Source organism: Protopterus annectens, chromosome 1.part0 (assembly GCF_019279795.1).
Source record: "Protopterus annectens isolate FY-2018-M chromosome 1.part0, PAN1.0, whole genome shotgun sequence".
NCBI lineage: Eukaryota > Metazoa > Chordata > Ceratodontiformes > Protopteridae > Protopterus > Protopterus annectens.
In genome coordinates, this window is record NC_056725.1 from 426,213,713 (window position 1) to 426,228,705 (window position 14,993).

A 14,993-nucleotide genomic window follows, 5' to 3' on the forward strand; every position below is an offset into this window, starting at 1 on the left:
GGATTCTGTATCTAAACATAATTCACAACTACTTCTAAACCCTAAAAAAATAACTTACTGCTCCCCACCACAGCACATCTCTAACAAAACAAAACTATTATTGGTCATCTCTACCAATAACACCATAATGGAATAAGGAAACCACACAAAATTACTATGTGTCATTATAAATCCATCCATCCATCCTCAACCCCTTTTCCCCATTTTGCACATGGGGTCAGGGTGTCACTGAAACAGTGATAATCATCTCGAGCCAAGGTTTTTGCAGCCAGGTGGCTAGCCCTGCCATATATGACCAGATGAAATTTGGCCACCATGTATCATGTTAAAAAAAATCATCAAAACCTAGGCATATTATACTGAGTAAAACTTACCGCACTGATGTAGTCAGAAGATGTATACCTTCTACTTTCTTACTGCCATCTCTCCTGTATGTTGCCCCAGTCTTCAGTAAACTTAAAGTCTTACAACTGTCCAAACTGGATAATGTTATAATAAAATAGCCAAATTTGCAGTAAATTATAAAAATAGAACATACCACTGCCTAGCCCTCAGAGAATTGAGCGGGTTGGTGTTACCTCATTTTCTGTAAGTCAAAAAATTGCCCATCCCCTTAACTTTATAGAACACTACTCCCCCAGTAGAAATAAACACTCAAGTGAAAAATCTCTAATCACTGTAACCAAATCATCTAATAGTACAGGTGACTCTCTATATCCAAATTGTGTAGCTAAGTTTAATTCCTTCAGTGCTAGACATTGGGGGGGGGGATTTTGTGGGTGATTTATTGTAGATTTTGATACTTAGTGATAGCATTGCTGGTGCTTTGAGAGCTGAGATACCCTTAAGCTGGTGAAAACAAGGTCAGTTTTGGGAGTAGTAGAATAGAGGCTAAGTGTTTGCTGGTTTGGTCATTGAGGACATTTTTGAGTCTATGTAGGGATCCCAATTTCTGGTGAGATTTCTTTACTGCATGTTGGATGTGGTAGTCAAATTTTAAACAATTGTCAATGATACCAACATGAAAGCAATTAGGTCAGCAGGCACATGACCTAAACCAAGATGAACGATAAGAAATTCATTGATAACTTTTTTCACTGTCATGCACAATGGTATGTGAAAAGATCTGTGCTGCCTTTGAAATGGGATGATGAGTCATGTGATCAGAGGATGAATGCTAGGTTTCAGTTAAGCATCTAAGTGTGTGCAGTTTAGTGTGAACACTTCTATGAGTGACTGTCTTGACAATGCATATCCTTAACACCAGTTTTCCTATATAACATGACTTGCTACACTTCTAAGTTGCCACATGCTTTCTACTGGGGTATTCCAAATATTGGGTCTATGGAGAAAAGAATCCCAAGAGTAAGGATGAACAAGTTGTCTTCTGCCTTCCTCTAACATTAGTTTCATTGTCTTGCATTTTCAAAACTGCCAAGATAAAATTGTTTATATTTTACTTCTAAAGTATACAATTGCCATATTTATTTTAGTTTCATGCACCATATTTTCATTGCATTTTTCTGTTTTTGGCTTTGCAAGACTGCAGTGCAACTTGTTAAGAGGATGTTTCTCAAAACTATAACTTGTAGATGAAAGTTTTTGATCTGTATCTCACTGCAAGTAGATTTGCAGAAAAAAATGTAAGAAATACAGTGTGCAGTTTCTTTAGTGTTACTGTGTGAGGAAGCCATTGTGGTATTTGACACTTTTTTTCTTTAGAGCGCAAAGGAAAGAGAGAGAAAGAGAGAGAGACAGAGAAGATTTCTGTTTTAAAAAACAAATTCTGGGCATACTACTGGGTAAGGAAGAACTTACCCAAGTATGTAGGGAATCTGCTTTTTACTAAAAACAAATTAATCAGGAATTAAAGTGTTTTTTGTGACTGATACTAAGCACAGAACATAAGACTATAAATTTTCTTGACCTAGATGATATATTTTATTTTATTTTTTTTTAATTTGATGACTGACGTACAACCCTGATTGCAAAGGACCAGTTTCAGTCTTAGTCCCAAGTAATTAGACACATAATAGTATGTGGAATCAGAAATGATCAGTCAAGTACAAGACAGATAAGGTAAGCAGGTTTCACACTGGAAAGGACTAACAATGTCTATAAAATGAGTTAATTTCATACAGTTTAAAACTATGGCAGAAGAACTGGAAGTACATAAAATATGAGATATAAGTGAGAAATAAGTCAGTGATGCTTAAATCTACTAAAATACTTAAAAATTGAATAATGAAATGGATGCAGTCTGGTTCTCCACTGCATCAAGCTGGGACTTGGTAATAAATGAACAGGCATAATCCATGCCAGATGCAGTTACAGGCATGCAAAGGTACACTAACTTCCTCACATCTAGTCTCACAAGTTGTATCTGTTTTCTAGAGTGACTGCAGACAGTCACCGCTACCCATGGAGTTTTCAGGACAAAGGTGGAATGGAAGTAGGTTGACAGGTTTTTCTCCCATATGATGTGTGCATACACTCTCACCTAGCAGTGTAGAGTCCCTGATCTTCCAAATACAAAGCATTTAATCAAGTATTTAAGCTTTGTAGGGCAGTAATAATTTTGCCATAGTCTGTTTGAAATGGAATCAAGCAATGCAACAAGGTATTATTTTTTGTATGATTTTGCCCTTTTACTCAACAACTATCAAGTCTGCCCCTTGATCGGACCCTGCCTGAGAGGTTTCATCACATTCTGGTAATGAGAGACTTTTTTTAATTTTACAGCCTACCTCTGCCCCCCAGTGGTGATGTGAGCATCTGTGCCACTGCAAGGGCCACCTATGACAACCTGTCCATCTATGCATGTTAATCTGGTCATCACCACCCTGGGTGTTCATGTCTTCCTGGGATCAGATTCCTGCAACATGATAGGACACCACACTCTCTAGCAGACACTCCATCACTAGCACAGTGGTGTGATCTATATGGGAATCACCATCTCTGCACCTCCCTGAGATGAGAATACTATCCTCCTTGCCTGCTCCGAGTTGAATTCTGCTCACCAGGACTGTAGTCAGGGCATTATCTCTGTATGCTACAAGCACAGAGTATTAATGTTACTGAAGTGAAAGGGCAGTATAAAGCTGAAGGATTTGTCAGTACTGTTGAACTGTGCTCAATTTGTTGCATGTTTCGCACAATTTCAGTGTATACAGGAATTGCCAGAATGAAAATATGATTCGGTTTAAAACAACATGCTAGCAATAGCAATTTGTATTTCAGAAAACTTACAGATTAAAGATAAAACAATTGCATTTAAGGAAGATACTGGTGAAGAGTGCTGCATAATGTCCGAGTCCATTTTTAAAGATATGAATTGAAAGAGTTAAGTGTACTGCATGCATGATATTGTCTTTTTGAGGGCCTATGCTTATACCTTTGAGTAAAGTCTGACTCGACTATGCACACAAATTTGGGAGATTTAAGCTGGTGTTCCAGGTAGCGCCCGTACAAACTCAATTAAAGCAACCAAATGTTCTGGACAGAGGTGACTGTGCAAACTTGGTAAAGTGAAATTAATTCATGCAGCTTACATGTGGAATGATTTATTATTTTCAGCAATATGTAACACAAATGCAACTAAAACCAAGAATAGTCTGTCAGTTAATGCTGAGGACACAATGACTAGATGTGCATGTGTTCTTTTTCCTCCTCGGAAATTCACAGAGGTCAGTCACAGATGTATTCAATATGAATGTTTGAGGAGTGTTAAGAGTAGTACAGTAAAGGGAGAGTTCAATGCTGAATATAAGGCACAGAATTATAACTGTATTTGTTAAAAGAGCTACTGTGCCATGTCAGTGTAATAAAACAGTGTCTATGATTAGTGTTTCACTGCAATTTCAAAAGCATAAGCAACAAGGGTACAGGTATGTACTACAGAGTTCTTATGATATTTTGAAAAAAAAGATGTTGTTTGAAGACTTGGGCTATCAACAGGTTGAAAATAAAAATAAAAGTTTCTCTTGAGGCATTACATGGGATTCATGTTTAAAAATCATGCCTAGTGTGCTAAAAGAAAGGACTGAGCAAGTGTTAAAACATTTGGAAGCAATGAGCATCATAGTCAAACAGACAAAGTTACTAGAATGGATGAATAATTTGGTAACCATCATAAAACAAGACAGAATAAGGACATGATCTACAAGACATTAACAAGTAGATTAAAAGTGAACATTATCTACATCAGACTTTTGAAAAGTTAGCAGTAACGTTATCAAATGCTAAATTTATTTTGATTCTCATTTCAAACCAGGCATTTTTGCAAATCAGTTTGGAAGATCCCAGTTCAAAATTATGTGCTTTCGGTATACCCCCTATATTGGTACAGATACCGTTTAGGTCTCAGCTCCAGAAGTATCCCAGTGGACCATAGTAAATGCATTTGAAGAATAGAGTAATCAGCATAAACAATGCTGAGCTGCAAAGCAGGAAGAGGTCCAAATGTCAGCTCTGTGTGACTTGGCTGAAATACGTTCAGCATGCCTTAAATACAAATGAGTTACAAACATATGAGAAGTTTAAAGCTAGAATTAGCAGCAAGAAGTGTGCTGAAAATCTATATATATTTCTTTAGGCATGGTGCACTATCTATCCAAGTTTATCACTCAGTGGTCACATGTCACAGTACCACTACGGAAGCTGCAAGACCGTGATACATCATGTTGCTTGTTGGCAGAGGAAAAAGAAGAATTTTTAGTTGTTACTACAGCACCACCCGTAACTGCGGTGGTGGTGCTGCGGTAGCGTTGTCGCCTCATAGCAAGACGCTGTTCCGTTCGATTCTCAGCTAGAGCGTCTTCTGTGTAGAGGCATATGTGAATGGGGTGTGCCTTCGTTGAAGGTTGTACGTCAGGGCTTGTAACCCGGTACGTAAAAATCTACTACAAATCATTAGCGGACCGGAGTTCCTATGTGGCGACCCCTAACTGGGAAAAGCCGAAAGACACAAACAAACTACAGCACCACCCGTCAGATTCTATGTTGTGACTCTTTTTGCTTCTTTTCAAATGGATGGCTGTTAGCAGTGTCTAAGTGCAGTGCTTTTGGGAGATGGTACATCAAAAGCATGTACATCAAGAGCATTAATATATACAAATCCTATTGTGCACAGATGGAAAATGAGATTATGCCAAAATATTTAATTCTCAAAGAGTTCATCATTACATGTGTGGTAACCACACTATGGTGCAGTCAGACAATAAACCGCTTCCACAAGTCAATATTACTGTCATCACAGAAACATGACTTGCAAGTTGAATATAAATGTGATAAAGTAATGTATATAGCTGTTATTCTGAGAAGTGGATATCTAAATGACTAAAATGAAGAAAACTGGTGGAAAAAGACATAGAAGCTCTGTAAATAGTATCACTGTTGCCAGTGTTAAGAAAATAAATTACAGGAATTAGAACTCTGTGTCAGAGATAGGTTCATAGGTTCATAGGTTCATACTAGGCTATCTGCCCTAGGGCATTTAAAAGCCTAGCCAGAGTGTGTGTGGCTTTCACCACCCCTTAGGGTGAGAATACTATACCCATTAGTTTGCTGTGCCTCTGTCCAGCAGTGATACAGAGATGATTCCCGGGGTAAACCTACGATCTCCCATCCACTCGTCAAGATTTCTCTTGAACAGAGTCAGTGAGGGGCTCTGCCTCACATGGACTGGGATTCTGTTCCATAGTGTAGGGAGTCTCTGGGTGATGAATCTGTCCCTCCAGCACGTCCTATTTATATCCGTGTTGAGGTTTAAGTCTCTTGCTCTCGTGGCTCTGGTGGATTTGGATTTTTTGAGGTGGAGCATGTCCATTAATTCCGGGTTGGACATGGCCTTGTATGTCAGGCACAGATCACCTGTGAGCAGATGGTATGCGACTGAATAGAGCTGGAGTTTCTTCAGTCGGGCATTGTATGACATATGTTTGAGCCCCTTTATCCTTTTGGTGAGGAACTTTTGGGGTCTTTCCAACTGCTGCAGGTGTCGGGTAAGGTACATTCCGAATGGGGCGTTGTACTCAATCATTGGTCTGATAAGTGAAGAGTACAGGGGTACAATGACCTCTCCTGATCTGGATGTGAATCCCTTCATGATCAGGTGGGCAATGTAGAAGGTCTTCCTAACCACTTTGGCAATGTGAGTGTCAAAAGAGAATTTACTGTCAACTTGGGTCCCCAGGTCCCTGATAACTTCTTCCGTGTTTAATGGATTACCACCTATGTGGTAATTAGGGGTTACCTTGTTTTTCCCAAAGGGTATGACTATACATTTTTTGGCATTTAGCTTAAGGCCATGGCTCTGGCACCAGTTATCCATTTCTATGAGACCTTTCTGGAGGATGTCTGTGTCTGATGGAGTGTCAATTATGGTGCCCAGTTTGCAGTCATCTGCAAATTTTGTCAGCCACAATCCCCCTATGTTTGCCTGCACTTCAGAAAAATAAATGCCGAACAAGAGGGTCCCAGGACTGAGCCCTGTGGGACACCGCTCGTGACTGGCTTAGAGTCTGACATGGCACCAGCAACTCTAACCCTGTGTGTTCTGTCCTTGAGCCAGTTTGCAACCCATCTTGTGACATATGGGTTTACATCTAAGCTGGTGAGCTTTTCTATGATGCCCGAGTGGGGTATTGTGTCGAATGCTTTGCTAGGTCAAGGTAGGCTGTGTGAACTGCCTTACCCTCATCAATGGCCTTAGTGACTGTTTTGAAAAGTCGACCGAGTTCAAGAGGCAGGATCTGCCCTTGACAAAGCCAAATTGGGTAGGATCCAGTGTCTGTAGGTCCCCAATGTCTTTATTCATGAGTTCCATTATGATCCTCTCCATAGCTTTGCAGACAAGGCTCGTCAAGCTTATGGGTCGGTAATTTCCAGGGTCCGTAGAAGCACCGCCTTTGTGGAGTGGGACCACAGTTGCCGTACGCCATTCTTTGGGTACGTATCCTGTAGTAAGGCTAAGATTAAACAGCAGCCTTATGTGTGGGTTTAGTTCCTCATTGAGTTCATGTAGCACACAGCCGGGGACACCATCCGGTCCCATTGATGCTGTGTTTTTTGCTTTAGAGAGAGCAGCTCTCACCTGGGCATCTGAGATGTTTGGGAGGCTAGACTCTGGTGGGATAGATATTTCTCCTTTTGGGGGAGGGAGGAGAAATTTGCACTGAACCTGTCTGCCAGTATGTTGGCAATGTCTGTGGGTTCAGTGATTTTTTTATCATTTTGGACTAATTCTGAGCATATCTGGGAGTTTCCACCCAGGTTTCTAACATAGCTAAAGAAGGCTTTATGATTGTCTTTTGTGTCATTAGCAATTTTTCTCTCAAAGTTGGCCTTGGATGATTTTATGAGTGATCGTAGTTTTTTGCTAGTATTGATCAGAGATGCCTTCCCATTTAGGGATTTTGCTCTGTCATGTAGTAGCTTTCTCCTCTTGTTGTAGAGTTTGTATATGGCTGGAGTCCACCAGACCGGGCGCCTGCCTTTGGTGGAAAGGGTCTTGATTTTATTAGGGATTGCTTGATCCATACATTCCTGGAGGTGCTCATAGAAGGCATTTGTAAGGGTTTCAGCAGCGTGGGTTGTGGTTTCCACTGGCTCGGGGGCCTTGAAGGATACCACTCCAGTCTTAAGAAGTGTGAAGTTTGCTTTTGAGAAGTTCTTCACTGTGGTCTTTTTTGCTGGGGGTGGGGGCGGGATGTGGATCTCCAGTGAGATTAATTTATGGTCTGATCTCACCAATGAGGGATATACTTCCGGTGTGGAGCATTTTGTCCCCATGTTTGTGATGATCAAGTCTAGTATATTTTCTCCCACAGGGAGGTTATCAGATGACTCAAGAACATCACTTATTTGACTATCACATTATGACAGGATGACCTGATGGTGTAAAACCACTATATCACTGCATCAGACCATATTTTCAGTAGTACGACACACTGTTTTGCATACCTGGATTGCTGTTTAAAAGTATAATAGTAATCATCCCTAATCAGCTATGTAAGAATATGGAATCTAAGATACTTGAATCACACTATGGCATAAATAAGTGTTAGTAAAGAATGTATAGTCTCATGTAGTGTTCCAACTTGACTATGCAGATAGAGCAATTAATACACACATGTGAACTCCATGGTACATTCAAGAATGAAAACCAGAAAGGAGAAGTCATACCAGATAACATTCTTTTATTACCTCAGCTGAAATATGGATCTGACTTCGTTTGGCATAAAATACGTACATTTTCTCGTGGACTATTATTCAAAATTTCCTGAATAGTATACCTGCACTGTACCAGAAGTCATTTGGAAATCTATTCTTGTGGGGCATGAAATACCTGAAGAACCTATATCTAATAATAGTTCTATATGTTTGATGCAAAAACTTCATAATTCCATTTAACAATGGAAAGCCAAACCTAATTATAATCTGTCCTCAGTATTCTGGGTCTAATGGGCATTTTGAAAGACTGGTCCAAACTGTGAAAAGAAATATAAAAACTCTGAACCAGAATATGTTATGTGCCCATTCCTGAGTGCAAAAACACTCCATTACAGTCTGTTGGATGATGAGCATAAATGCTCATATGTCATTGCTTCAGATTCATATTGCCAATGTAATGTTATTTACTTCTACTAGAAATTAAGAAAATCACGACAAACTGTTACAGGAGAGACATCAGAAATCCTTCTATGTTAAATGAACGTGAAAGAGTAAGAAAACATCAAAATTCTGCAGAGCTAATTTGCAAATGCAAGACGCTGTAGTAATTTTATTATACACAAGTCTCAAATATGCAAATTTACCACAGAAAACAGTTGCCTAAATTACCAGATGTGCAGATGATCTCAGATATGTATTGCCAGAATAGGAGTTCTAATTATTAGAACAAGAACACTCATCCATCTGCCTACTTAACTGAATAAACTATTGTAAACTTCAACAAGGTGTCTTTATTCCTCCCACAGGGAGGTTATCAGAGACAGAGTCTCCTAGATCTGCTAGCTAAAGTGATTTTATTTGTGGAGTTATCCTTTATACTCTGTTTCTTGGCATACATTAAAGGGCTTGTATCTAAATAGCCCAGTATGTGTGTGTGTGTGTGTGTGTGTGTGTGTGTGTGTGTGTGTGTGTGTGTGTGTGTGTGTGCGTGCGTCTTCATTTACAATTTTGATAATATTCTGTCATGAAAACATTACACAAATGTGACATTTGCCTTGAAGTAAAGGAACCCTATTCAGGCTGGCTCCAATGGGAGGTGTGTGTGTGTGTGTGTGTGTGTGTGTGTGTGTGTGTGTGTGTGTGTGTGTGTGTGTGTGTGTGTGTGTGTGTGTCTGTGCTTGTGTGTGTGCTTGTGTGTGTGTGTGTGTGTGTGTGTGTGTGTGTGTGTGTGTGTGTTTGCTTTCCATAGAGTACAAAAACTGAAGATCTCCTGTCATTCTTTTTTTTTAAACACCTTTATTGTATTACCACTTGTGAGACAAGCACATTTACATTCATATAAAAGTAATCAAACTATATTAACATAACAAACATTATACTTCACATATATTGCTATATATCATATAACCTAAGCAATACTACATAAATTATTCAATCCCTTCCTTTTTTAAACAAAAAAAAATCTTCATTAAACCATCACTTACTACATAGGCAGTCATACATTTATATAAATGAAAACAAACCATACCGACACAATCCTAGTCGCAAACATTTTACATCACAAACCATACAGACACTCCCAGTTGCATCACTTATCATGCTAAGTTCTCTTCAGTCTGGTGGCTTTCTGGATACAGTAGAACATTTCTTCCACATCTAATCATGTCTCTTATATGATCTCTGTATGCCTTGAAGCTGATCATTAAGCCACAATTAGCTGGGTAAGTGGAAAGTGAGCAGACATGGAAAAAACACATTATTTAAGGTTTTGGAATGTTCTTAGCATACAACCACATCATAGTCTCTGGGTTTTCATCTATATTGTAAATATAGTGTATGTCTGACCTTGCATAGAAGTAACCAGTTGTGCATTACCCATAGGCTAAAATGTTATTTCTACAAAACTGTGTCAAGAAATAAAATGTTTCAGATCAGATAAGATTTGATCATATGGTGGTCTATGTTTCACCATCCCATTTGCAGATTACAAGCCACCAAATGATAACATGAAATGCAGAGATTGCCCCTTAATATGTGCCAGTGATGAACAAGTACGTAGGAGCTGTAGTGTGTTAACCATCCGGAAGAAACAGATTTTAAATTCAGGGAGACCTTCATCAGTTCAGAAGATAAAATCAATGAGGAATGTTAGCCTTTGATTTTTTGCCACAGCAACCTGAAAATAAGTTTCATAAATTATAGTATAGAAGGATAATCTGGTCTTTGAGTGAATAGTAGGAAATAGCTCTGCAGATTAAACTGTCAAAGCTCAGTAATCTGAAGGAATTAGAAATGTTATCAGTTACTGGTTGAATAGTTAGACCTGATCTGAAAATGATTACCATGACCCATCCTGATTCTGCTGCTTAAACCATTAAAACTCATTAACGTGAAGGAGTTTTGACTTGATTTGAAAATTATTTTCGTACATATCTCTGTCACCTACTATGGATTGATATAGACTATTTTGTAAGAGCAGCTGCCTTTAGGATTGGTCCACAAAGAGTGCAATAAGATGGCTACTCACCTACTACTAATTACCTACTACCGATATTTACGTGTTCTACTTTCTTCTAGTATCTTCTACAATCAACTTCAAGCATATTTTGCAAATCTGGTAATTATGCTCATATTTTTGAAGCTTTTCATGGTTTGGTTCATAAGATGACATTTCTAAAATGAAAACCTCTGTATAATCTCTCCTTACTTGTAAACAGGACAGTTACATTTTTATAAATACAGGTCTCTAATAAGAATTACAGTTTTGTACAACATCTAAATTGTACCATTTTGCAGTTAATATTAACATTACTTATGTTACTTATATTCTGTTATTTCTAGTTAACTAACCCTTCTATTATCCCTCTATGTCAAGTTTTTATACCCTCATTATAGGAATGTGTCCAGTTGAATATATTAAACTTTTTTTACAGCCATAGAAACATTCTAAACAGGTGTTGTTTGAAATACAGAAGAAATGTTATTGCAAATTGCTCCTAGTCATTAAAAAGGATAATACTTATCAGAGTCAAAATAGTTGAGTATGACAGATGAACAAGATGAAGACAATCCAATTATTACATGAATAATATACCAACATTATATAATAAAATAATCATTTTTAATTGTCTACCTCTGCAAAATGAGCAGCAGTCAGTTAAAAGGCCAATTATCCTAAATACTGATCCCAAAATATTTTTTTTTATTTATTCATTCATCCATATATATACATTTGTTAACCAGGAAGCAGTAGCTGTCTAAATCCCAATTACAGTGCAGGACTAAGGAAAAAAACTCCAAAGAAAATACCACAAATAATGTACAGTCCAGCAATATACAAGTGAACCCATACAGAAGTTCAGACATAAACCAGACAATAAATTCAATAATACATTTGTATTGAGCATATTAGAAGAAGAGTCACATTTTGCAAGATATGTTAAAGTTATTAGTCACTAAGTTAAAATAATAATAGTAAAAAAATGTAAATATTTGAAGTGGGCTGGCATATGGGCCTATATCAGTTCGTCGAAATCGTAATTCAGCGAGCTGCTCTTTAACAAATAAAAAGCAATGACCGTTCAGTTAAATGAACGTTTATATCCATTAATGTGTTTCACAAGAAAAGGAGAAAGTTGTCCAACATTTCCAATGTAACATACACTGCAGTATATCAACCCCCCCACACGTCACCTACTTATATATACCAAGTCCATGATCGCACTACAGTGGGGAAAAGGGCATTTCCTGACATTGGCCAACTTTCTCCTTTCCCTATTAAACACATTTGTGGATGTGAACATTCATTTAAATGAATGTTCGCTGTTTTTTGTTAGTTGAAGTGCAGTTTGCTGAATTGCGATTTTGATAAACTGATCTAGCCCCCTGGCAGACTCATACACTGTATGAGTTAATAAACAGTAGTTTACAAATAGTCAATCTAATGATTCTAAAACAAGTAAGGGTATAATAAAATGATAGTGGGAATAGAGGCACACATTTTGACTTACTAGTACATTATATTCAATTTATATTATTTATATTGATATATGTGAGTGATGGTATGAGGTGGAATAAAAAAAACAAGACAGCTCAGAAAGAGAGACCATCGGAAAGAAGAAAATGAGTAGTATTTGCTATGTCAAAGAAAGGTAGAAGAGTAAGGGGAAATGAGTAATATGTACTATTTAAAGAATGCAATTAAAGAAATGGCAGGTAGAATTATGCAAAAAATGGGAAATACTACCAGACAAGTGATGATATCAGAGAAAGACAGAACAGAACATGAATGATAAATAAGTTAGTGATACATTATAAAGAAGAAGTGTTTAGATAGTAGGTTTAATGACCAGATAATGCTGCAATTAGGAATTCAGTGTGAGTATAAATGAGGAATAAGGCATGCCATAGTGGAAGGCCATTCTACAACATCAGAATTACTTCAGAGGAGGCAGAATCATCAAAGCAATTAGAACTAGTGCAGACTTTAACATGTTAAGAATTAGAGGAAATAAAATTCCAAGCAATAAAATACCATTTCAAAAATCAACAAGTTGTTGTTCATTTAGGAGCTTAAAGGAAATTCTGAACAAGTCTAATTTTTTGGTATTGCCTGGACTTTTTTAAATAGCCAATTTATTTTCTTAAGGGCAATGCAGTGATATTTGTGAAGGATGTCCTACTACAAATCAGGAAGGAACAATGCATGTCAATTTGTGAGGCTCTTGGATGCATATAGAATGTCTAAGAGTAGGAACATCATAGCTGAGGAAAAGTGTGCAGACATATTTGCAACGTTAGTCATAACACTTTGGCTGTTTACAGTATTCATGCCCTTTGGTTAGCAATAGCTAGGTAACTACAGCAGAGCAAGTAAGGGAGATGGCTAGAAAGGTGCTTGGTATGACATCTGGACAGAGGAAGGACGATAAGGAGACATGGTGGTGGAATGAGGAAGTACAGGAGAGTATACAGAGAAAGAGGTTGGCAAAGAAGAAGTGGGATTGTCAGTGAGATGAGGAAAATAGATAGGAGTATAAGGAGATGAGGTGCATGGCAAAGACAGAGGTGGTGAAGGCTAAGGATAAGGCGTATGAAGAGCTGTATGAAAGGTTGGACACTAAGGAGAGAGAAAGGGACCTGTACCAATTGACTAGACAGAGGGACTGAGCTAGGAAAGATGAGCAGCAGGTAAAGGTGATAAAGGATAATGAAGGAAATATACTCACAAGTGAGGAGAGTGTGCTGAACATTTGGAAAGAGTATTTTGAGGGGTTGATGAATGAAGAGAATGAGAGGGAGAGAAGGTTGGATGATGTGGGGATAGTGAATCATGAAGTGAAATGGATTAGCAAGGAGGAAGTAAGGATAGCTATGAAGAGTATGAAGAATGGAAAGGCTGTTGGTCCAGATGACATACCTGTGGAAGCATGGAGGTGTTTAGGTGAAATGGCAGTGGAGTTTCTAACCAGATTATTTAATGAAATCTTGGAAAGTGAGAGGATGCCTGAGGAATGGAGAAAAAGTATTTTGGTACCGATTTTTAAGAATAAGGGTGATGTGCAGAGCTGTAGTAACTACAGAGGGATCAAATTGATCAGTCACAGCATGAAGTTATGGGAAAGAGTAGTGGAAGCTAGGTTAAGAAGGGACGTGATGATTAGTGATCAGCAGTATGGTTTTATGCCAGGAAAGAGCACTACAGATGCAATGTTTGCTCTGAGTGTTGATCGAGAAGTACAGAGAAGGTCAGAAGGAATTTGCATTGTGTTTTTGTAGACTTAGAGAAAGCATATGACAGGGTGCCTAGAGAGGAGTTGTGGTATTGTATGAGGAAGAAAAAACGTGGAAGTTGCATTTAACAAAAACTAGTAACCAAAAGTAACAGTTATAAAATGAGGACACTGGTCTCAAATCCCTTGCAATACTTTTATTCGGACATAGAACCAACATGTAGTTAAGCGCTTTAATCAAACTGAGTTTGACTTCATCAGAACAATGAGATGTGAGAAAAAACAGATTTAAAATAGCCAGTAAACACACCGGGTTGGGTAAACATTCATCCAATCAAACCCAGCACATAGGTAAATTGATTAATTACATCAATCAAATGAATTGTATATTATATTATATAAAAAATGTTATATAAAAAAAATGTAACTACTTCATACTGCAGCAAGTCAATCTATTAGAAACAGATTAATAAATTATTGCACAAAAATATACTTAATTAAAACACATAGAATGAAAATACCTAATAGAATGTTAAACTTTTTCATAAATATCACATTACCAATAAAATTCAATAATAAAAACTACTATTTAATCCAAAAGCACCAGAAAGTACACATGGTGCAATAGAAATGCCAGTCATTAAGCCCTGGATATATATTAGAAGCCAAATGCAATTGCCATATCATTTCTTTTTTGTTCAAAATATTTTTCCAGCCCCCCCCCCTCACATCATTGGGTACCTCATCAATAATGCCAAAACTATACCTGTGTAATTTTCACACAACTTACTGTGCCTATAGAGTGCATTGGTTTCCTTCATAGTCCTGATATCATAAAGGTGTTCGTAAATCCTTAACTTAAATGCCCTCTCTGTTTTGTCAACATAAAAGCTGGCACAGGTGTTACACTTAGCCAAATAAACTATCCTTTTAGTGGCACAGTTCCCTTTCCTGAAGAAAACTTCTGTTTCTGCATAATTATTAAATACAAATGAGGGCTCCTATGCTATAAACTTATATTGACTGCACCTTCCACATGCCGTCGTACCCTTGTTTCCATTGTTCTTTATAACTACTGGATTACCTTCA